The following is a 24094-nucleotide window of genomic DNA, read 5'->3' as shown; positions in this document are numbered from 1 at the left end:
TAAATTACTGTTTCATTAGAACACAGCTTTGCCACAGTATTTTACTGAATTTAGGATACCCAGAGATCAATAGCAATTCCCTTTATTTAAGGCTTTGGTGACGTTTACTGTGTAATTTTTTTAAAGGTGTTGCTATTTGTGAAAATGTTTTTGTGAAATATTAGTGGAATGAAATGCATTTTTAATTGCACTCTACAGTAGCATTAATTTGGCACTTGGAACTTCTGCATTAATTTGTGTGATGAATGGATGTGGAGAATACAGGACAGAGTTTCTGCAGGATTTGCAGAATGGAAAAGTGGGACTGAAGTCAGCTCAACACTGAGTGCTAGGGGATGAAGAGGGGGCAAAAGGAGCTGCTTTACCTTGAAAAAATAAGGACATAATTAAATAATACAGGCTAAATTATAAAAGCTGGAAATTTTTTATTTCTTCTCCTTGAAAATTTTGGTTGGTGCCTTGGTGATGCTTCATGAGCACCATGGTGTCCATGTTACCTTCATTCCACCTGACAAGACTTTTCTCCCTTGGGTTCTGGAGTCCCCCACCAGTGGGATGAGAGATGCTACATCCCAATATATTTACATCTAGACTGTTCTGAAAAATAAATAATCTCCATGAAGTAATCCAGTTAACCCCCTCAGAGGCACCAAGGGAGGATTGCTGGCTGGAAACACTTTCATTTAGGAGGCCTTGGTTTTTGTTGCAAATTCTTGGAAGATTCCAAGCAGAATGAATAACTTTATGGAAGATGCCAGTCCACAGAGCTGCATTTGAAGAAGGAAATGTTGAAAGGAGCTGTTGAGAGTGGGCAATAATTTCCTGAAGGTTCTCTGCATCCACCTTAGGATGTGGTAAAGAGCACAAAAAACATTGGGAGTGTTTTCTGAGATTGCAGCTGAGGTGCATCGTGTCCAGTTCTCCCCACAACATTTCAGGGTTCAGAAATTTATTGGCATAAAAAAAACAAAAAACAAAGGCTGGTTGGAACAAACCACTTCTTTTTAGCACTATAAAAATTGTGGCTATTACCTTCCCAGCATCCTCTCAGCTAATGGCCTGAAACAGGACCAATATTTGATTTCTACTTGCTGTATTTACTTTATAAATAGATACTTCATGGGCTTCATTCTTTACTGAGATTGAATTAGTGGGTTAAATAGACAGAAATATTTCTTACTGTGGTATACTGATCTCTTAGCATCTTGCACTGACCTGATAACAGGCTAGCAGGAAAGTAAACTTAATTATTTTTTAAGCTAGAGACTGACAATGGAGAACACTGAATATTTCTGAAACCAAGATCTTCTTTTCTGTCATTAAAAAGCCAGGGAAGTCTGAAAGGAGTGTGAGTTCAAGGCACATATCAGTGTGATTATTGAAGGGTTTTCAGAGAGTGGCTTATCACCTCCCCAGCTTATTTACCTGATAAACCAGAGCCTTATGCTTCAAAAGCCCCAGCAGCTCAATCCCAGCCTGGGAGCCTCCTCTCAGTGAGGATGAGCAAGCAGGACCTCACCAAGGCCTTTTGCTGCAATCTGCACTTCAAACCACCCCTGCAAATGCACAGTTTTAATAAAAGCAGGAACTGCTTGATGTGCAGGGGGGTTTTGCTGCCCCAGTTCTGCCCTTTGAACTCGATTTCTTTGTGAGTGAGGGTGATGGAGAAGGGGAAAGGTGAGGGTCTGTGGTTTGGGGAGTGTTGGAGAGGATGCACAGCCCATCCCTGTGAGTGCTGATCTCTGCCAGCCACTGGGACACGAGATTAAGATCTAATTTCAGATGGCCTTTACCAACCCCAGCGCGAGCAGCAGCAACTTGCAAAAGCAATAAACAGCCTTTGCATTGGCATTTGCACCCAAAAGCTGCTGCTGTCCCTGGAGGTTCTGTCAGGGGTTCCTGCATCCCTGAGCATCCTTTGCCACCATTCCCTGGCTCTCCCTGCCTGTCACCACAGGCTCCTGCTCCAATCTGCACATTAATCTTGATTCTAAACCACCCTGCAGACGCTGCATGCAAATGTACTGAGTGATTCAAATTGGTTTTCTCTGTTTGTAAATGTAGTGTTCTGTGACTGCTCAGGGGCACTTGGAACATATGCTCCTTGATATCTGACATTTTTCAGAATTCCAAGCAAGGGAGGCTGTTTTGAGTGTGGGCTCGTGTGCCCTGTTGTGCTGCTGGTCCTGTGGGAGAGCAGCTTCACGTCTGTGAGGGAAAAGGTTTCTTTTGGGATGGGGGAAAAAAACCTCAGTTACAGCCAAGTCTTTTGTTGAGGAGGTTTGTGTGAAAATTGCACTACTTATCTCCCTGATTTGAATTGTATCTGCAGAGCCTGGTTCTCCCTGGGCTGGTGATGCAGGGGGTGAACCTGGATGCTGCTCTCAGTCTCAGGTTGGGGCCAAGAGCCCTGGAAAAGGGGCTGGGGAGCAGAAATAGGAGAGGGGAGCCTTTTGCTGCCCCTTTCCACACCAGTGACAGTGTTCACAGGGGTTTTCGGATGAGGGAAGAGATGAAAATGTTGACTGCATATTTCAGAAGGCTGATTTATTATTTTATGATATATATTACATTAAAACTATGCTAAAAGAATAGAAGAAAAGGTTTAACCTCAGAAAGCTAGCTAAGCTAAGAATAGAAAGGAATGAATAACAAAGGCAGCTGTCTCAGACTCTCTGTCTGAGCCAGCTGACTGTGATTGGCCATTAATTAGAAACAACGACATGAGACCAATCCCAGATGCACCTGTTGCATTCCACAGCAGCAGATAACCATTGTTTGCATTTTGTTCCTGAGGCCTCTCAGCTTCTCAGGAGGAAAAATCCTAAGGAAAGGATTTTTCATAAAAGGATGTCTGTGATAAAACCCCACATTTTCCTGGTCTCCAGGTGCTCCTTGCTGCTTGTGATGAGATTTCTCAGCCTCTCCTTGTGCAGGGACACTCGAAGGCCATTCAGTGGCTCAGGTCAGTGCTCTGTAAGCAAGACAGGCAGAAACAGCTCAAACTCCTCCTGCTCTCATCTGGCTGTCCTGCCTGTCTGCTCTCAGGTGAGGCACCCCTGGGGTACCTGCAGGGCTGATGCTGAGCCTGGCGGTGGTTTCACATCTCACCTAATGGGCCCAGCTGCAAACTGGGAGAGAGGAGGAGTGGGAGTGATGTGCTGAGCAGAGCTGTATTGGCTCCTTGTTTTTGGGGTCTTTTCGGTGAGTTTGGTGGGGTTGCCTCCCATGGCATGCGGGTCTCGAGGCTGTTTTGCATTCTCTCTGATGCCTCCCCCGTGTCACCTTCTCCCACAACTTAGCCTCAGGCAGGGCCATACCGATACAAAAGGGGCAATTTATGAGAACGACCGGTGATTACAATAACAAACAGGTAGAACTTCACCTTGGCAGCAACTGGCCCAACTCTTTTTTTCCCCCCAAAAAATCGGCAGATTTTTTATTTATAACAAGAGGAGTGATGTGCTGCTTGGCCACTTCACTGCAGGGATGCTCCCCATGGGAAAACAGCTTGCACCACCTGTTTGCAAGGCAGCACTGCTTGTTTTCCCTGGCAGCTGAGGGTGCTGAGGGCTCCTGCATCTCCTCTGGGGTTCCCAGGTGGAGTGTGTGGGGTTTGCAGGCAGCAGCCCAGCTTGGTGGCCAGAGATCACTGTGGTGTGTGCAGTGCTGCTGCTGGGCTGGACCACAGCTCCCCAGGCCCCAGAGACACTGCCCAGGATTCCAGCCCTGTTCCTGGAGTGCCTGGCTGCTGCACAGGGCTGCAGGCACACACCTCAGCGCTAATTCCTTCCACTGAAAGGGAATAGGCACGCCAGCAGTTCGCTGGGATAATTAAAATTCATGTTATCCTCCGCCAAGCTCAGACAATTCTCTGTTGTCAGCACCTCCAGAGGTCCTGGTTTAGCTCCTTCTGGTTCATTTAATGATGTAACAGCGAGAAGGAGAGATATTCCTTTTATTGTTGATGTGTAAGGTTTGAAATTAAACGTCTCTGCTGGTTGCTGGGTACTTTCTGCTACTGCCAACCCCGTGAACTCTTTAAACATATGCTAATGAGCCTGACTGCTCCCATTCCTTCTGTATAATCCATGAAGGAAGAAAAGTCAATCTTAGTCGTGCTTCCTAATGGCCCCTATACGTTGTAGTTAGCACAAAACCACTGCGAAGTGATGGAGATCCAGAGTTAAATGCATGAATTAAGCAGAACCCCTCTGACCACACTCCATTAGAAGAGAAACTGTCTCTAGGGAGACAAAACAAGATTTCTCTTTATATATACATTGTAAGAGTCACCCACTGATCCTCCAGGCTTTTTGAAACATTACTGGCACCCAAGTGATGGGGACAGAATATAATTTATCGATATTGCTACAACTTCCCACCCAAGATGCTGCTTGAATACTGATGTGCTGCAGCATAATGAGGTTTTGAAGGGAGTGTGTATGTTATCCATAGCATTGCCTTCTGTCCTGCACCTGACTCCTCAGCCCTGATGGAAATGTGAAAGGAATTCTGTGTATTTTAACTGTCTGTTATTGCTTTTTATTTTTAACAATGCTTTTAAACATCTTTATGGAGTTTTTCTGGCTTGGCAAGCAGCTGTTTGTGATTTGCTCATAAAATAGAGGGGAAATGCAATCCATCCTGTGATGGATAAATGCAAAGGGATAACAGGGTTAAAACCGGGTGCAGTGGCATTGGGCTGGTGGGGCTCAGCCATGGGACACGAAACTTCTGTTCCTTCAATGAGAATATTTTCTTCTGGAGCACAAGGAATAAGCAGTCCCTGCACAGACTGTCCCCACTCCAGCACTGTGCAGCTGTTCCTAGCAAGGTTATGATTGATTACAGCAGCTTATGCAGTCAATGGGTAAAAATAAGAGACTAAGAGACCTCGTTTCCTGCTTCATGATCCTGCAGCTCCACTCAAAACTCGGCTGCTGGGATCAGCTTCTCACCTGAGGGGTTTGATGAGTGCCTTGACACAACCATCTGATCTCAGCTTTTAAAGCTAATTTATTTCTCATTGTGTGTCTTTCTGTGGACAAACAGATACCAGATAAGAACCTGGAGCTATTATTGGCATGTAGAAATTGTGTGTTGTGGAATGGGGTTGTAGAAATCTTGGGAGTTATTTGGATGATGTCTTCTTGGCATCCCTCCCGTGCATGAGCTTTCAAGAAAGGGTCTGCTCTCACCTGTGCTGTTTAGCAGGGTTTGGTGCCAGTACCCAAAACTCTAATGGCTCTTTGGAGTGAAAAATTTCAAAAAGTAAAAGTACAGAGAGGGTAACAGCAGAGAATATTTGCTTTTTCCAAGAAATGCAAGAAATTAGTTTGTTCTGTCACAATGATTTGGGCAGACACATTTCTTACTGCCACTCTTTCAAATTCCCAGGAGTGTTCTCAGAGGGACCTCCCATTTCCCACGGGACATTTTAGGATATCCCAGCCCTTCTAATAAAGAAATATTAAAAAAAATCTCTTAATCTATAGTGAGAATCCTACTGTACATTCTATATTCCTAAGGATGAGAAGGTTTCTGCAGAACCATCACCCCAGGAGGGAACTCTGCAGATCCCCACAGCCTGAGCCTGCAGATGGTCACAGAGGAAGGATTTTTGTGGTACCTCACTTTGGCTGCTCTCTCACTGTCATGCAGTGAATGTGTTTGCTCTGTAAAGCCACAGGCTTTGCTTTTGCTCTGTAACATTGCCACATTTCTGGGGTTTGCTCTGATATTTGCTCCTCCTGCCCTGCTCTCCCCCATGGTGTTTTGGTTTGATGCAAGTTCTTAATGGGAAAGCAATTGCTCAGGGAAATGTGGTGCCTATCAGCTGTCTGATCACAGCTCCCCATAAATGGAATTAAACTGAGGCTGTGTCAGTGTAAAGGCTCCACGAAGAAGATTTGCTTCATAAAATTCATCTTGCATATCATGCCTCTCTTTGTGTGTAGTGTTCAGAAGCTCACTGCTCTGTTCCCATAATCTACCAAATAATAACAGTTGCATCTTACACTTACATCTGCAAATCAATACTCAGGCTCTCGCTCCTAACTGTAATGAAAGTTTGTTTTTTGTGTGAAACAGTAACTTTCATGTCTATAAGATTGTTGCATCCTGTATTTCTGTCAGATTTGACGACAGTCACCTCCTGAAGCTTTAACAAAAGGCAGAAATTCCCCTGGTGTTTCTGGCAATTACACATTAGTCTTTGTGGAGGCAGAAGATTACTTGCTGATTCCTGTTTGCTGATTCCATTATGTATGTATGCTCTAGTACATAATGGCTTGTTAATCCCTGAAAACAGCATGGCTAGGAATATTCCTTCAAAACTGTATTTTGGTTCAATTAAAAAAAAATCCAACAAACCAGCCATCAAAAATGATGAATTCCATAGAGTCTCTTATAACCACTGGGGTTTTGAAGATGATCTCTATCAGGGAACTTATCATTATGGGAGCTGGGCTGTGTGTGATGTGGTGAACTGTTTCCTTTTGAAGATATTAATTTTCCTGCCACTGATTTGATGCAATGTGCTCGCAGTCAAGCCAGGCAAGAGTAATAGAGCTGATGAAGACAGCTTGGTGTGTTATTGTGCTCTGAAATAATTCTGTTAGGGTCCAGTCTCTCCCTTTCCCCAGATGAATTCCTGTTTTCTCTTGTGTTTCTGATCACTCCACTGCAAGGCCCATCCAGAGCCCCATCCCCATGGAGAGCTGTGGGATGGTTTGGCGTTACTAAATTCAGATTTTACACCCTCTTTAGGGCATACCTCAGCCTTGCTTGCAAAAAATGCAGTGCTGTATGATGCCATGCTCTGTGAGATTGGATTAGGAACTGCAAAACAGAATGGCATAGAGGATTTGGCCCTGTCCTGCTTTGGTGCAAACCTCGGCCTGCCCCGCTGCTGTTCAACCCTGCACTGCTCTGTGCAGCTCACAGGCCCATGCCTTGGAGCTACCTCATGGAAAAATGGGTACAACAGACACTGAGAAGCCCTGCAGGTTTCCTTGGACCCCTTTTGTGTTCCTTGGACCCCTTTTGTGTTCCTTGTATCCAGCCTTGTCCCACGGTGAGAGGTCGCAGCCTTGCTGTGGGCCTGAGGGGAGGACAGAGCAGCAGAACATCCCTCTGCAATTCCCCTCCTTTTCCTGGGGTGTTGTCCCTAAAACCTTTAATAAACAGTCCTGTCCCTGCAGAGCTCATGATCCAATAGGAAAGATGGAGGATGTGATGGAGAGTGTAATAACATCCATCTTTGCACGTGGGGAAAAGAGGTGCAAAGAGATGGAGCACAAGGTCACAGAGGAAATGCTGTGACAGGACCAGGAATTGAATTGCCTCCTCTGGGGTCTTCATCCAGTGCTTTAATCACAAAACATGCCTTCACCTTTGTGATTTTCTGTTATTTAATCAGCTGAGGAGAAGAAAAATGCAAATTGATTTAATTAAAGGAGAGAGCAAATTTCTAATTTCAGGCTGGATCGTTCTATGGTTATGGAAATTTTGGGGAAAGGAGAGAGTAAGCATCTGTAATTTCTCTTTTCTTGACAGATGTATTTTCATTTACACAGCTGTGCAAAAATTATATTTATATATTTTGTGACATCTAATTTTAGCCTTGGAGCAGATCTGATGTTGGGTTACCAAGAAGTGTCATTTTCTGGCTTGCAGAATAATCCTCCTTCTGGCAAAAAATCCATCCTGTTTCTTCCCACAGACATGGTTTCTTCCTTTTAAGTGTCTCTCAGAATTATTTTATACTCAATGAAGCAAATCCTCCAAAGGCTTCATTATTCTGATGGTAGCATCATCTGATTGAATATTTCAATCATAAAGTCCTTTGGAGAATTTTAGCAGTTTCCACTCGGGATGTTGGAGGCTTGGATTTCTGTGTGTTCCCGAGGTTTTGAGGAACTGGTGTAGGAAATTGAGATAATTTCAGATGCACAGAGTTCATTGGGGAGGTGGATGGTAATGTCTGGCTGTTAACTGGAATACAGTAAATCATCCCTTTCTAAAAAAACACAAACACAGCTTCTCTGAGCCCTGGTCAGCAAAGCATTTAAGCACATGCTTAGGTTTAAGCATGTGAGTGTTGTCCAAGTGTGTTCCTGCCATTCATTGCCAATAAATCCAAAGAGCAGTAAAGTGTCACTTGTCAGATCCAGCTGCTGGGGACATCCTGAGTACAGCCCACAATTCCCACCTCCAGGAAAACCTGTAACATTTGCAGTGTGTGCTGCTGAGATTCTCCCTGTGAGCTCTGTTCCGTGATCCCTTCCTCTCAGCTCATTTCCCTTCACATCCCCACTTTGCTGGCAAGCCTTGATTCTTTTTCCTTGTTCATTGAAAAAAAAAAATAATTTCAATGACTCTGGAAAGAAATCCAGATTTGTTTTATTGAATTCCAACAGGGACAGCAATTTCAGGGCTTTCTGAAGGGCTGTGACAGCTCCTTGTACCTCATTGCCTCCTTCCCCTCCCCTGTCATCCCCTGGATGAAAGATTCTGGCACCCACCTTGGCAGGAGGAGCTCCTTGGGCTGACGTGGCCACCTCTGAATTGCTGAGGAATCCTCGGTGAGGGTGTTCTGCTTCTCTCAGCCTCACGTGAGGCTTTATGAACTTTAATGAACAGTATGTAATAAATTTGCCGAAGAAATTGGGTTAGCCTGTGATTAACATTCAGAGTGATGCAGATGAGTGTACCAATGATGGGAACATGTGCTCACATCACGATGAAATGCAGATGAGAGGCCCTGGAGCAAGCCCAAGGATGTGGGCCAGCACAGTTTCATCTCTGTCAGCTTTAATCTGATCTCCAGTGCCACTGCTACCGGCCTGCAGGAGGAACCTCAAACCAGACCTCGACACAACTTCAGTTTTCTGTTAGGGGCTACAAAAACATTGCTTTACAACAAAGCTCCATGCGTAGAAACCCAAGTCACTGTCTCTAAAAAACAATAATTCTAGCAGTGGGGAAGAGAGGAGGAAATGGTTGGGAGGTGCCTCTAGGTTTGGTTTGGCTTTTATAAACTTTTTACACTGCTTTGCTGAGCAGCTGTTTCAGTCAATTGAAACCCAGCTGAGCCCATCGTCCTTTGACGGCATCGTTGTGGGGAGCACAGAGAAAAATCCCCCACGACCTCCCTTTTAAATGAAGTGCAAAGTAATGCTGGGAAGGGAAAGAATAAATCAATTTTAAGTGGTAATCTATGAAGTTGGACAGAAATTGATGAGAAATGAAGCAACTGGTCATAGGAAATTGACCTTGAAAATGGTGTTTATCTGGCGGCCGCAGTGGCAGAGCCCCGCTGCTGCTGTGGGCCTGAGAGGGAATTTAAATCAGAGTTTCTTTGCTTTGAATCTCTGTTGGGTTTTGGGGGAGTTTCTTTCAGGACTCTGCTTTCTGACAGCTGTGCCAGCGGTGCAGCTCAGCAGGATTTGCTCCTTTGTGGCAGCCTGGTATTTTGCTGTGTTGCTTGAAAGGCTGCACCAGTTTGGGAGTGGTGGTTGTAGGAGAAGGGTCAGGTGAATCACTGTGGTTGTGTAACAGATACATATGTTAGGGGCAGAGATGGTATTTTTACCTGGCTTTTAATTTCCATACAAATAAACTCATTAAAGTGAGCAAAAGGACAAATGAGTAATACATGTCACCTCTGCTATTTTAAACTGTAACACCTACTTACAGCAGAAGGATGGCTATTGCAGCATTATACACATCTTATTTACACTGAGGGGACAGCAGCATGTGGGAGGTGGAATATATTGAGTTTTCACTGAAACTCTAGCAGAAAACAATTGACAGAGTATTTCTGTGATCTTTGTCTTGTAGGGCAGGTGGTCAGGGGTCTGTCAGGTTAAATAAATGCTTTTTGGACAATGTTTTTTCTGCCTTTTTTGTGTACATCAGCTGTGTCCATAAGTGATTCTTATGCAGCTCATTGAGGTGGGTCACTTGCTGCTCTCAGCACCTGCGTGCTGGGTGTCTCAGGAATTCCCTGCCAAAATATGAAGGTACAAGTAGAGTATAAACTATAGAGTAGCCAAGTGCTAGATCTTGGAAATTTATGGTCTTGGTGTCCAGAAAAATAACCTGATATTAACCTATAAACTTTACTGAAATATCAGCAATCTTTGTGTCAGTTCTGATGTGATCCACACAGGTGAGCTCTCTGGTTTGCTCAGCTTTGCCATCACTGACCTCCTCTGCCAGATCGTCTCTCAGCAGAAGTCAGAGAGCAAACACAGGCAGGACATTTGTGGGGTAAGAGAGACCAGGACAAAACTCCCTATATTGTGCCTTGTCATAGACTTGGCTTCACACACCTGAGCTTCTCAGAAGGCTGAGGCATTGCTCATTGGCCATTAAAAAATGAGGTGCTCCAGGCAATTCCTTCAAGCAGCAGGTGCTGCTCCTGTGGCAGCACCCACCTGAGCTCTGGGCACCCAAAGGATCACATTCCTGCATGGGACCTTGCTGGAGATGCTCCACTGCAAGGCCTTTCCCTTGCCTGGGAGCATTCCCTGATCCATTCAGTCTGGGGTGAACACTGGGAGCAGAAAAGGGAAACAAAGGGAGAGAAGCAGGGAGGGAACAGAGCTGTGAGAGAAGAGGAGAGGAGGGAGCCCCACTCCCAGCAGGGGAAAACTTGGATTGATGAAGCTCCAGCCATGCTGGGTTGGTGGTGTTATCCCAGTGCTCGTGCTCTGATGGGAAGCTGACAAATAATAAACCTGAGCCATGTTTTCAGACTGTGTGAAAATTGAGGATTTCGAGGCAAGCCTTCTCCAGATATTTAAAATTCAGCAAGCTTTTTTTGTCCTGGGTCTTGAGATGTTAATAACTTTGACTAATTGTCAACACCACCAATTACTATGACTGATACCTTATCATTTCCCACAATGAGCAATGCTAATTAAAATTGATTGTGCTGCTGTTCTGGCACAGCAGCAAGTTTCCTTTTCCTTTTTTGTTTAAACATGAGCTTATTGTGCCTATTTGGTGAATTAAATAAGGAAAGCTTATTATTCTGATGTTTATTTTTGAGCAGGGGTTTTAAGCCACATTGGAAGCCTGTTACAAGTGTCAAAGAAATAGAGTTTGAATAAATTACATTTTTTGGAGTACCAAAACATACAGCTAATAATAATATTTAGCACTTTTATACTGCAGTGCTTTTTACATGATCACATTTCTGCACGAACGTAACCACTTCTATTATCTCTGTAAGGTGGGCAAACACTGTTATTGCTGTTTCACAGACACTGCAGCAGATATGCCAGAGCTTTGATTCCCTAATAGCAGAGCACTTCAAGCTATTCACTTCAATTAGGTTACAGATCCCTGTCTTGCAGCACTCTGAGCTGCCTAAGTTATAATTTGCAAGACTGGTGTTGCTTGAATTTTATCCAAACTTGGCCTTTTATTTCTTGCTTATTTGTTTTTAAAGCATGGTTATTTATTTCTCCCAAAGGTAGGATCAGGAATCCTTTGCTGCCCAGTGCTGTAAATGTTGATTCTGCCCATGCAGGGCCATGTAGCAGGGATGGGGCTGTGCAGATTTGTGTCCTTCTCGTTTGAATCTTTGCTTCATCAGCTGCATCTCCTGGTCTCAGATCTGTTCTTTATTGGGTAAAAGCTGCTTGCAGGGAGGAGAGATGGCTGAACAACAGCACGGAACTCTGAAACTCCCATTATCTATTTCCTGCTGTACTCTGAATTTAGCTGTGCCTTTACATGAAGTTTTCCATGGGGAGTATTTATGGGATATGTTATCACTGGAAGATGTACCTGGCTTTTTTGACTGTTCTGCTGGTGTCTTCTCCTTAAGTGGCCAATTGCAGTTAATAGCACAAGTCTGTGACCTTATCCTGTTGGAGATTGATTTAATCTGAACAATTTATTCTTTCCATGATCAATATGAAATGAGTTTATATGTAATGGATATAAATGCATGGAATTGCCTGAGATATTCCTTACTTCCTCCTACTTAGTCCATAAAATGAGTCAATAACTTCATGATAGTTATTAAAAAAAAAGTCTTTTAAAGAATTCTTCATGTTGCACTTTTCATAAACAAGATCTCCCTTAGGCTTTGATAGAAAGGGAACCCATGTTTGCCTGCTTGGTGCCTTGTATGAACAGCTATAGTGTGTGTCAATCAAAAAATATTTCATATTTATTGGGAAAAAACTAAAAAAACAGGCACTTAAAAGCAAGACTAAAATATTTATATTACAGAAACACCACCAGCAAAATTCATATCCAAAAAGTAAATATTTCATTCCTGAATAGTACTTTTTGGTTATTTATAGCTGCATGACTTTCCTTTGAGCATTGATTTCTTCTGATCCTGACAGGAGTTGGGAGCATCCCTGGGAATCTGTAGAGCTGCTTATGCCATGATGTCATGAGTGACCCCATGCTGGCAACAAGGGGACCTGGCCAGCAAGGTCTTGTCCCTCACAGTGACCAGAATAATTTGTTTGTGTGGGGAAAATGCTGGAGCAGTGAAAAGCATCACCCAGTGGAGCTGTGGGGTTTGCTTGGTGACACAAAGGGGGTCACAGCAGGGGAAGCTGTGAAATACCTCAGTGCCAAGAGTGTCCCCCTGGAGCACAGCAGACCTAATTCTCCTCTCATCCCTGCTGATGTCTCTCCCTGGGCCAGGCTGAAGTTGCTCGTGGTTCCTGCTGTGCAAAATCAGAGAGGAATCATGGCTGGATGGCTCCCTCGGCGTAACCAGCTGCATGTGGAGGCAGAAGTGTTTTTTTTTGCTTTCTTCTCTAGTTTCAAATGTCCCCTGGAGTTTCATTGTGAAAAGTCAGTTATGAAAATTGAGAGTGTGAAGGGGGGGAATGTGTCATTTGGGTTGTGATTTGCTGTTAATTAAAGTTTAGTGTGACACATCCTTTATGTCTGGGGATTCCTGAGTCTCATCTCAGTGGCCTGGGTAGAACAGAGGAGCATCTCCATCGAGATCAATGCTCATTATTATTTTCCTCATTATCATCATGATCCTCATCAGTATTTGTTCTACAACACTGGCTGTGGAACAGAAGCACAGGCAGAGATGACCTTCGCTCCTGTTCCAAACCTTTCATTTTTAACAGATAAGAGACTCAGGGGCTGGGGACAGGGAAGTGACACTGAACTGACAGAGAATCAGATCTAGCTACTCAGGAGTCAAAATCAGCCACCTCAAGCACAGCAAGCATTTGATGGTCGGTCCACCTTGTTTTATTGTAAAATCTGCAAAAAGGAGCACAGGAAAAGATGTATCCCTTCAAGTTAGGGACTTGGACCTTTCTGCTTAAAATGTTGAAAATCAGTTCTTTTGGAAGCTCTGGGACAGAAAGGACTCTTGCCAACCTGGCAGATCATTGCTTCTGGTTTGAGATGGAGGAGGAGGTGTGTGATTTCTGTGAGTCACCTTCTGACAAGCACCTGACAATCCCCCAACCATCCCCTCAGTGCTGGTGATTTTCCTTTTTGCTGATGCAAAAGGGGTCAGGAGGTGGATGGCATTGTTAAGGCTCTCACATGGAAATGGTGGGATACAACCAGACTGGACTTGAGGAAAGTTATTTTGATTTATTGCCACTTAAAACCTGAGTAGGATGGTGAGAAACAAAGATTTAAACCAATACACCTGCTTCTACTTCTTCTCAGTCCCAAGTCCAGTTTTTCATGCCCAACTCTTGTACCTCCTCCCTGCCCAGCAATGCAGGATGTTTGGGAATGGGGGATTGTGGCCAGGTCACAACAGATAGGCTTTCCATAGGAGTCATGTTAGGTTGAAAGTGTTTTGGTTAATTTTTTTTTTTTTTTTGTCTAAATGCTTATGTAAGGGTTTTGTTGTTTGTTTTTCAGAATATCCAAGTACAAATAGATTTGTTTCATAAAAGAGAGGGCAGTGCCAATTTATTGCAGAAAACAAACAGTATGCTTATTTTTTCTGAAGATAAGAAGGTTGTATGGCAAGTTGTAGAATTAATGCATCACTAAAAAAAAAAAATAAAAATTGAAATTTCTTCCTCCCCTTCCTCTCTAAGTGTTGAGGATCTGTTCAGCTTCACCCCAATCCTTATTTTTGCTGCATTAGAGGGTGCTCTGCAGTTCAAGCCATGCACACCCCTAAGGTTGCCCCAGGAACCTGTTCTGGGGGATGTTTTGGTTGCACCAAAGTGTTTCACACATCAGCTTCAGGAGGGGAAATCGTGTCCTGTTGATGTGTTTGCTGTGTGTTAGGGGAGGATTTGGCTACTGGGGACCCAGAGGAGATGACAATGTGCTCCCTGTGTGTGAGCACTGTAACCTGGAGGGTTTGTGCAGCACATTGTGGGTGAATGGACAGTGGCTCTGCTTGCCTGGAAATCACCCATGACCAGAGAACTGCAGAGAGGTTTGACCTCTCCTGGTCCTGAACCTAAGGGGTGCTCCCTTTGGGCGAGGTCTCTGCTGCTCTTTGCAGCCAGCTACAGACCTAAAGATTTTTCTGCATCTAAATGATTGGGGAGAGGTTGCACAAAATACTTCCCTTCCTGGGAAAGCCCCTTTTGTGGTGATAGGGGTGTTTTTACCATTATGGATTTTCCAAAACCAGATTACCCATCAGGAACAGCCTCTGCTGACCAGAATGATGGGAAAGCTATGCTTGGTGCATGACAAATAGCAGGGTGTTGCATATTTTTCATTATTAGCTCTGAATCCATACAATTAGTGGTAGAAAATGAAATAATATTTATTTATCTGTGAAGTCTAATGATAAAATAATAGCCAAGGAAAGTATTGATCCCTCCCTTGACCACTCTCTCCAGTGGAAGGTGGCAGGGGGGGCTGGAATTGAATTTTTGAGGTTCCTTCCAACATAAACCATTCTGTGGTTCTATGATAAAACAGGAATTTTCATTTTTCCCACCAGTTTGCACGTACCAGAGTTGGCAGTACATCTTGTATGAACATTAACTCCACCATCCTGCTCCCTTCCCTTCCTTCCACCAAAACTCACCTCTCTTTTTTCCCTTCCCGTGGGTGATGAGGAATGTGTGTGCTCAGTGGATAGAAAGGACAAGGTGCCTTCTAGTGACACCAGGAAGAAAACGATCCGGGCAGTTACAGACCACTAAGCCTTTCATTTGTACCTCGTAAACTGGTTCAAATGATAAGAAAAAAAAGAAAACATTTGGGAGGCGCCGATAAGATCAGGCTTATCCAGTAGAAAGGTAGTGTAGGATATGGCTGGAAGTGATAGGGAAAGCCTGGGCTTGATGACCCAGCAGGTCACTTACAGTCTTTCTCTCTTAATCTCTTGGAAGTCTTTGAACTTGTCAATACGAAAGGAAGAGAGAGGAACTGGCTTATCTCGTTTATTTACCATGCTGAAAGGTCTTTGCAAGGCCCCTTGTAGAAAACAGTCAGAAACACAAGGTGGGTGGGTGAAAGGGAAAAGTAGAGTCAGGAATCAAATCCTGAAGATTAGGAATAACTGGGGGATTTTTGCCATCACAGAGGGTTAAACCAGGGGTTCCTTGTGTGTTCCTAAATCCTGTAGGTCTCTGGGTTGGGATGGAGAAGAGAGGGAAGGACAGCCAGGGCTGGGGTAGCAAAAAGCCTCTGAGGTCAGTCAGGACCAGAGAAGGCAGGGAGGGAGGACAGAACAACCTAAACAGTAAATACACGGTATAACCTCCAAAAATGTGTTGTGTTAATGAGTGGCTTTTGCCCACCCTGTGCTTTCCATTTGAGTTTGATGTGGTCAAACCAAAGTCTTTGTTTTTGCAGCCCGTGTAGGAGATCCCGGTGGGGATGCCAATGGGGAGGAGATGGTTTTTCCCTGATCCCCTCCCCAGCAGGGTGTGCAGTGCAGGACCAGCTGTGCTTTTTCTGGGCCACAGAAGGGTTAGACAAACACGAATACAGTGTTATCTAAAAGGCCAGCAGTGGTGCTCAGCATTGGAGCAGTCTCATTATTGAAGGAGCCCAAATTAAGAGGCTTCATGTGGCATTACTGGGATTTAAGTTAAATTTTTCCCTGCCATTTAAACTCTGTATTTGTTTCTTTTCAACAGCCGTGTCTGACTCTCTGTCCTAAACAGAGATTTGGAGTAAGGGTTAAACAAACATAATTTATTTGCATTCCCTGCTGCTCTGTCACAGCTGACTGTGTTCCCTGCACCACTGATTTAAAAGACAGCCCCACCTCTTAACTGATGGAGCCTCCTGCCTCCCTTGCATTCCTTCCCATCCCTCTGCCTTTCCCCACCATTTTTAAGGGAGAAGAACCACTGGATGTCCCTTTGAATTCCAGGGGCTGAAGTCCTGGATGCTGCTAATGAGCAGCGAGAGCCTTTTAAGGAACTGAAACGTTGCATTGTTATGATTTGGGAAACAAAAGCTGAATTAGAACTGTAACACTTAACTATGGCATCCCACTTTATTTTCCTCTAATGCAGGCTAAGCTGCCTTACAGCAATCTTTTAAATGTAATGATTGAGACTATTATAGGAAATACTATACAAAGCAACATTTTTTTTGCAGCCTAAATAATAAGTAGGGCAAGGTTTTAAATGAGGCTAGAGTAATGAATGCTGTACAATAATTTTGATGATAAATTTCCCCCGAGGATAAAGTGGAAGAACAGAAGCAGGCTTTATTTAATCATGCAAAGTTAAAGGAATGCAGACCAACAAATATTTATAGAAAAGTACGGATTTTCTAACCTTTTCTGAGATATTCTTGCCCCTTTTCACCTGAGAGACTTCTCAGAAGTTCAGGTCTTTCAGCACTTAATAATTAGGAGGAGGAATTGATCACATAGGGTCAAGTGTTTCTTTGATGTAAGAGCACAGAAATTCCTGCTTCCTCGCAGGCTGGAGGACTCGAACAATGAGACATTTGTTTTTCACAGCTCTTCCATTCATCAGCGTGTCTGAAAAGCTTGCTTTGAGCAGATACCCAGCATGGGATGACACATTCTGCAGCTGCTCTTCACCCTCTGCTGACCCAAGGAGTTGTGTCCCACCAGAGCAGGGCACTGGGCAGAGATCCCCTTCTCCCCTTCCCAGGGCAGCAGAGGTGAATTGTGCAAGCACAGTGAGGAGAGCTCTGAACTGCATTGCAGAGGTGACACCTGGGCCTCCATGTGCCCAGCAAGCTCCAAATCTCTGCCCCATCACAGATCCACAAAGGCCATGCATCCTCCTCTCCTCAAAGGTGCTGCTCCCCAGCTCTGCCTGCTTCTGTTGGTCTTGAGGACAAAATATTGGCTTCAAGAGCTAAGGGACAGCAAAAATATCACTGAGGACACCTGGCTTGGCATCTTCCTGGTTGTTCTGCACCTTCCTGGATGCACTTGTGGAAGGGTTAGACAATCACTCCATTAAGTTAGATAATCACTCCATAAGGTTGGATTGCTTTGTGATTTTTTTAAAAAAATAACTATTAAAATAGAGTGTTTCAGTGGAACTTCAGCTCAACATCCAACAGCATCCACTCAGCGGAGGCGAAAACCTGCGGGTTTCTGTTCTGCTGATCAATACTTACAGCGTGTATTGATTTCCTATTTAGGTGTTAACTTTTTAGCTCTTAGAAGTGCTCTTGATATCAATTTTCACCTTGCCTGGTGTTCATTACATGCTGAACGTTGTGGCAGTGAGTGAGCTCGGATCCCATCTGGAGGGACGATTAATTCCAGCCACTCCAGGACCGCAGCCTGCGAAGATTTACTCTAGCCCTGCACAAGCATTGCTATAGCACAAAAAATCTGTGTTTAAGGCAGTGACCTGAGAAATGCTTTCACTCCAGCCTGGCACTTTCTCCTCCACTTTCTCAGCCTGTGTAGTCATCTCTGAAATCATAGAATAAGCTAATAAATAGTGCTGTTTATTATGTCCGTGTTGTTTCGGCGCAATAATTCACAGGCAAAGAGCCCGGGGTGGCGGGCTCAGGTTGCTGGGTGGCTGGGTTTTGTTTAAGCGATAAGACACACATGATAAGCAGCGTGTCCCTGGGTGATTGTGCCTCCAGTAGTGTTAGGAGGCACAAGGTCAAAAGGCTCAGTGACTTTAACTACCTGAGAAGTGCCGCGTAATCCCCGGCAAATGGGCTGTCTGCAATGTCTTATTGCTGTATCACAGAGGGAATTATTTCTTTTTAAAGGCAGCCACATGAATTCCCTCTGTAATTGGCGCAGGGCTGACATCACTGGCTGCCAATCAGGAATCCGCTTTGTCTTGGGTTTTAACACCTTAATTTCAAGTTGGGGTCATCTGAGCAAATGGATTTTGTTAAAATGATGTTTTATCCTCTTTGTGCTCCGAGTCCAATCTGCCCGTTTCGCGCTGTGCGTGTGCCTGCGTTGAGAATTGCTCTGCAGTGGCTTTTGTGTCATCACCAGGCACAAAACAGTGGCTGCAAAGTCCTTGCAGGGTTGGTGACATGGAGCCGTGGCCTGGCTTGTGGTGCCCGGGACATTATTTGGGCTCAGAAGCTCCAGGGAGCGAAGGGAGGGCAGACAGCCAGGTGAGCACATAGGGAGGCAGGCTGGGATCTCAAAATAATTGTGCAGCCATCAAATCCTTTCAGCCCGTGCTGCCTTTCCCTTTTTATTGTCAAAGACAACCCCAAAATAATAAAATAATCTCAATTTACAGTTACTGTTGGTAAAATAAGCACACCTAGGTCAGAGCTTTACCAGCCTGAGCAGATGAAGAGCAGGCTGTTTGTCCCAGTGATACTGAGGGGACCACAGGCAGCTGCTGCCCTTTTTGGAAGGGGGGATGAGGGAGCCCAGATGGGAACATTTCCCCCTTATTTCTCTCTACTTTAAGCCCTAGCAGAAGCAAAGATAAAGGCACAGCCCACAGGAATTTCTCTGCATCCCCTTGAGCTGGTTCCACTGTCTTCCAGCTGCTCCTTCAGCAGGGGAGAGGAAATCCTGTGGTCCACCCCAGAGAATGCTTTTCCTTTGGGAAAATGGGAATAGATGCCAGAGGTCATGACTTCTCTGTCTCAGTCTGTCAGTGGGTGGGACAGAGGGAAAAATCTATGAAAACCACAGCCAAGGAAATGCTGTGGAAGTTGCTGTTCAGCTGCACTGGAATTTAGGGACAAAGCGAGAGGCATCCTCACCCTGTTAGAGGGCAAAAATTTGACAGATAGTTTTAAAGGCTTAAAATAAATCTATCTTCATAACCTGACTGCTGTGCTTTTTTCCTTAGGTGTGTTATAGAGGTAATGATACTTCTACAGTGAACTCAATTAACCTTCTGCAGCCTCCCGTGTGACAGGGAATCCTAAATCTTCTGTTTTATGAGTGCATGTGCAAAATTTGAAGCTACTCTGAACTTAGCATTAATAAATGCCCTTTTCTAATTGGTGCCCATTTGTTTGTTTTTCTTTTCCAGTGAGAAAGACATGGTGGCTGTGAATGGAAAGTAGTGTTCATGGTTGGGAAGAGATTTCCACACAGGAGAGAGGTATTGTCATTATTATTTTTATTATTATTATTAGTTTTAAGAATCTGCTTTTTGTGTGTGGATGCCTTTGGAGTTTCCATTGTTCAGTGATGTTATAAGATGATCTTCACGACTTTATATTTGGTTCTCTGCATTGTTTTGTATAAATGGACATCATTGCCAGTAAGAATTATTTGATTCTCCTCTGTCTGATACCCAGTGGATTTTGAGTGTCCTTTAGAAATGCTGTGGAAAAAAAGGATGGAAGGAAAAAACTGTGTATTTATGGTGAAAAACTTGTGTATTTAGGTTTCCACAGCTTGGTTTCCCTAAAAAACTCCCTTCTGCTCTGTGATACATCCTGGTAGGTGCACCCCGCATCAGGCCACTCAGTGGTGTTTGCTCCTGAGATCTTTGCATGAACACATTCTGTGCAGAGCAAAATGCTTCATCTGGGAGGGAGGATGTCAGCAATAAATGAGAAAACAAGAGAAATGGATGATGGCCCATAATGCAAACCCTATAATATAATCATTGTTGTTTGATAAAAGAGACACTTGGAGCAACTCTCCGTGCCCTGCTAGGTATGTCTGGATTTATTATTCAAAAAGACACAATCAAATCTCTTCATTCCCTTGACAAATGGGAGCTATTCAATTCCGTATCTGCCTCTTATTTATAGCATATAGAGGGGTGATTTATATGCTGGCTGCAGATCTTCCAAAACAGTTTTAATTAGCAGCACTGGCTATTAGAATGAGAGTCCTGTAACTTCCCTGTCATACACATCCCCTTAAAACTGAACAGAAATCTTACTCTTTGCCAGGCAACACTTCTCTTATTTTTTTGGTGATGCCAGCAAGAAAATGCAAGTGTGTTTTAGGAGCTCAGAGGCTGAATTGCTGCTGAGGAGCAGGCAGGGGAAGGAGAGGAAGAAATTTTCATTTATTGGTGAGGCTTGGGAGGACAGGGCGGTGCTTGGGGCATTGGTACCATCAGTGACTTGGGGTTGGAGGACACAGTAAGGCCCAAACACACCAAGGCCAGCTCAGGCTGGCAGCACTGGCATTCTGGGGTTCTGCTCTGCCTTTCTGTGCTTGGAGGAGGATGGATGTGAGCTCTCACCTCGCTGTGTCCCGTGGTTGGAGCGCTGATCCCTCCTCCTGGCGCGTCCTGTGGCACACACACTGATGTTTTTGCTGGGAGCTCTGTCTGAAGATGTAAGCAAGAATTCCAGCATTGCCCCAGCTGTTCCCTGCTCCACAGAGCTGCTCTGGCTCGTGGGCTAATTGGTACCCCTGGGGTTCAGAGCAGAGGCAGGCACAGCACGGGGGGCAGCCCGGCAAAGGCGCCGGTTTGAGTCTCTATTATTTTCACGCATCTGATAGGAATGTGATCCCTTTGAGACCTCAGCCTATCTGTCAAACCTGAGATCAGCCAACAGGTTCAAAAGTTATTTGGGGAAGCAATGAGTGACAGAACAATTGCACAGCTCTTGTTTTTTTCCTGAGAAACCAGGCCAGAAAAGCGCAGGGAACATAAAGAGTATTTTTTTGTGCTTTATGCGGTGTGTGTAGCATGCAGAATGCTCTGTTGTTATGTTTCCACTGATCTTTTTTTGACATAAGCAATGCAGTCATTCTGTCTTTGCATCAAATAAGTCTTTGTACTGCTTGTCACCAGCTCACAGTGTCTGTGTCTGTGTGTAAACTTGGTGTTTGCTACATCCCCCTGTCACAACTGTGCTGCTGCCTGCAGCTGGGCGCTTCTGCTCCAGCTCTGGGTGCTTCACAGTGATGCTCTGTTGGTGATATTTACTCTGGAGAGTAAGAAATCCCTAGGAAATCTGAAGTTTGAGGCAGAAAATAACATGAAAAGCAAGGACATGAGCACTGGACCTTGTCCCAGAGGTTTGGTGTCTTTGCCTCCTCCCTTGGAGGAGGTCAAGGAAAGAAGGCACAACTGAGAGAGAAGGTTGGATGAAGTTCATCACTGCTCTGCCAACACTCTATGTCTGTGGTGCTTGGGAGACTGATGGGAAAATGAGGAATTAGGAAATGAGGACATAGAAAAAAAATCCTGCTACAAGCAAGCCTGAAATTAATGTGGTCAGAAAGAAGGAATGGAAATGATTCCTGCAGTTTGCAATGGGGAGATGATGGGCTCAGCAGCAAGGTATCCACAGGTAATTCACAAATCTGGGAAAAGAACTCAGTTCTTGGGCTGAATACAAGTCAGATTTGTTTTAAATCTACAGAAATTGTGTGTAGGTATTTTATTTCATTTTCTGAGCATATTGATAAAGCACACTGGTTAAGGAAGCTTTCAGATTATTAACATCTTCAGCCTTGTCTTTGAGCCAAGTGAGCAGTATTTGGTGAGCTGTCTTTGGGCATTACACTAAGTGCTTTTCTACTGCAATTCTAATAGAGTGTAGGGCTGAATTTGATAGTGTTACCTATTAGTGATTAGAGAGTGAAGGGCTTTCAGGGTGTCAGTACTGCAGAGTTTGCTTTGGTTGATAAATTGGGCATTATGCATTTCATAATTTTTTAATTCTGCCTTGAAGTAATTCTGCCTCTTCAAATTCCTCTTTTCACTAACATTTTGAAAATATTTTGGAGGTAAGAATGGGGAAGGAAAAGAGGAGAGAACAGTTTTAGTCATAAACACTTAAACTGTGCATTACTCAGTGGCACAGGCTGAACTCTGCTGGAGAAAGGTACTCCTAAATTACCCAAATATTAACACTGGAATTATTGAGCATGGATAACAGTTATGAATTTTTTATGAATCAGTCAGGGTAGCAAAGTCATGGCTACTTTATAGAGAAAGGTATGATGGAAACATGCAGGAAGATGATGGAGGATTCCATCTCTTCACATTTTCATGGGGTCTTTCATAGGGAAAGTGCGACCTCAAAACACTCAGGGAATATCCCAGTACCCAGTGACTCCAGCAGGAGCTTCAGCACTGCTCACTTTTAGGATATATATTTATTTCTCTGAATCTGAGGTTGCTCTGTCAAGATCTTTTCCTTTATTCCTCTCCAGCTGCTCCTCTATCAGTTTTCCAGTTTGTACCTTCCCAGCTTCTTGCCTTTTCTCCTGCCACATCTATTTTCTCCTGACAAACCCAGTTCTGTTTTACTTCGGTTTTTTTTAGAGAAAGGCTGTAATATATTTGAAGTGTCTGCCATTAACTTTTGAGATTCAGTGACCTTTGCTAATCAGGAAGGAGGTTTTTTTGAGGTCTACAGGAAGAATTAATCATATGTAAACTGTTTGCTTTAAAAAGTCTCTTACCAAATGTGGGATTTCCCAGGTAGCTTTCAAAAGGTCAGAGGCTGGAGGCAGCAGCTGGAGAGCACTGCAGGAGGACAAACCCTCTCAGAGCAGGTTCAGAGTTAGGGAGAGACCTGTGGTGGCACATGGCACTGGGGAGAACCCATTGTGTTTGACAGGCTGGACTCAGGCCAGAAATTTGGAGTATCTGAGGAAGAAACACACAGAGTGGCACTGTGCTGTTGGACCATGCTGACATTTGCCTGCAATATTCTGCTTTTTCAAAAGCAAGTTTTTGTGCTTTCAACAAAATGTTCCTTGGCCCTACAAGACTGGAAACAATTTTTGGGTGAAAGAAACCATGAGAATTTTGGATAAATTTCCAGTCAGCTGCTGGTACAGTCCCTTCTCCCAGGTATCCAGGGAGCTGGAGTCTCTAAAGGAGAAGTTTGCCTCCTGGACCCAGTTTCTGCCAGCTCTTGGTGTGGCAGTTCCTGGCCTGTGGTGGCTCCAGAGCTGCCCATGCAGACTCCCAAAAAGCAGAGAGGCTTTTCCCCACAGTGGGCCTTTCTGTCCTGGATAAACACATTTGATAAAGATCAGCTTGAGGGATTTCACAGTGTAACAACTCCCTTTCTCCTCCAGCCTCTGCAGCAGTGATTGTGGGACCTTCTAGCTCTGGATTAGAAAGGAGTTGATGGAGAAAAGTGCAGCTGTCAAAAGAGGGACAGTCAGTGTCATCAATGCCCTAAAGGCTGCAGTGTCTTGGTGCGCAAAGGAAAATCTTTCTCTGAATTTTAGAGAGCTCTTCCAAATCCTTTAATGTGGTTTTAATGTGCTTTGCTGCACTCAGTAGTGGTTTTTACCTGCTGTGTCTCAGTGAAGCTGATTTTGGAAGATGTCTCACAAATCAGGTACAGTGCAAGGAGTGTTTGGTTTCCTACATGCAGCTCTGTTGTTCAGCCCCTCAGCTCCTACAGATGATGCAGTGGAGCCTGTTCTGTACTTGCTCTCAAGGTTTTACCAAGTCTTGGTGAATAATTGCATTTGTTGTTAGAGGGAAGTCCGTCTGGAGGGTTTCACTCACAGAAACACACCTTGTGACAGAAAGGGGAGATTTCCAGGCTTCTTTGCCCGTACAGGGGAAGCACACAGGTGAAGGAAGGTTGATGACACCCCACCAGCCACCCATCTGCAGTGTGTTCTGTTCCCCAGGGATGGATTCAGGCCTGATCCCAGCCACTCTCCAGAGGAACCTCACTGCAGGATGGCTCAGAGCCCAGGGGCTTCTCCAGCTCACCCTGCAGCAGTGGGGTGTGGGCATTGCTCTTTCTCCCA

At 44.4% G+C, this 24094-nt stretch overlaps 1 protein-coding gene across 10 annotated transcripts in view; it reads left to right on the top strand.

The window, feature by feature from the left end:
* Positions 1–24094, top strand: part of DAB1 (DAB adaptor protein 1) — a 413827-nt gene that overhangs the window by 183316 nt on the left and 206417 nt on the right. For 8 of the 10 annotated variants that reach the window (XM_058030141.1, XM_058030142.1, XM_058030150.1 and 5 more), the window contains exon 2: positions 19422–19493. The gene's annotated coding sequence lies outside the window, so the exon portion shown is untranslated. Of the gene's footprint in view, positions 1–19421; positions 19494–21348; positions 21658–24094 lie in introns of those variants that run through there. The other 2 variants (XM_058030149.1, XM_058030145.1) reach the window with 1 other exon arrangement.

This window comes from Melospiza georgiana, chromosome 9 (assembly GCF_028018845.1).
Source record: "Melospiza georgiana isolate bMelGeo1 chromosome 9, bMelGeo1.pri, whole genome shotgun sequence".
Classification (NCBI taxonomy): Eukaryota; Metazoa; Chordata; class Aves; order Passeriformes; family Passerellidae; genus Melospiza; species Melospiza georgiana.
The sequence above is the reverse complement of the archived record's forward strand: the minus strand, read 5'-3'. Positions and strand labels throughout refer to the sequence as shown.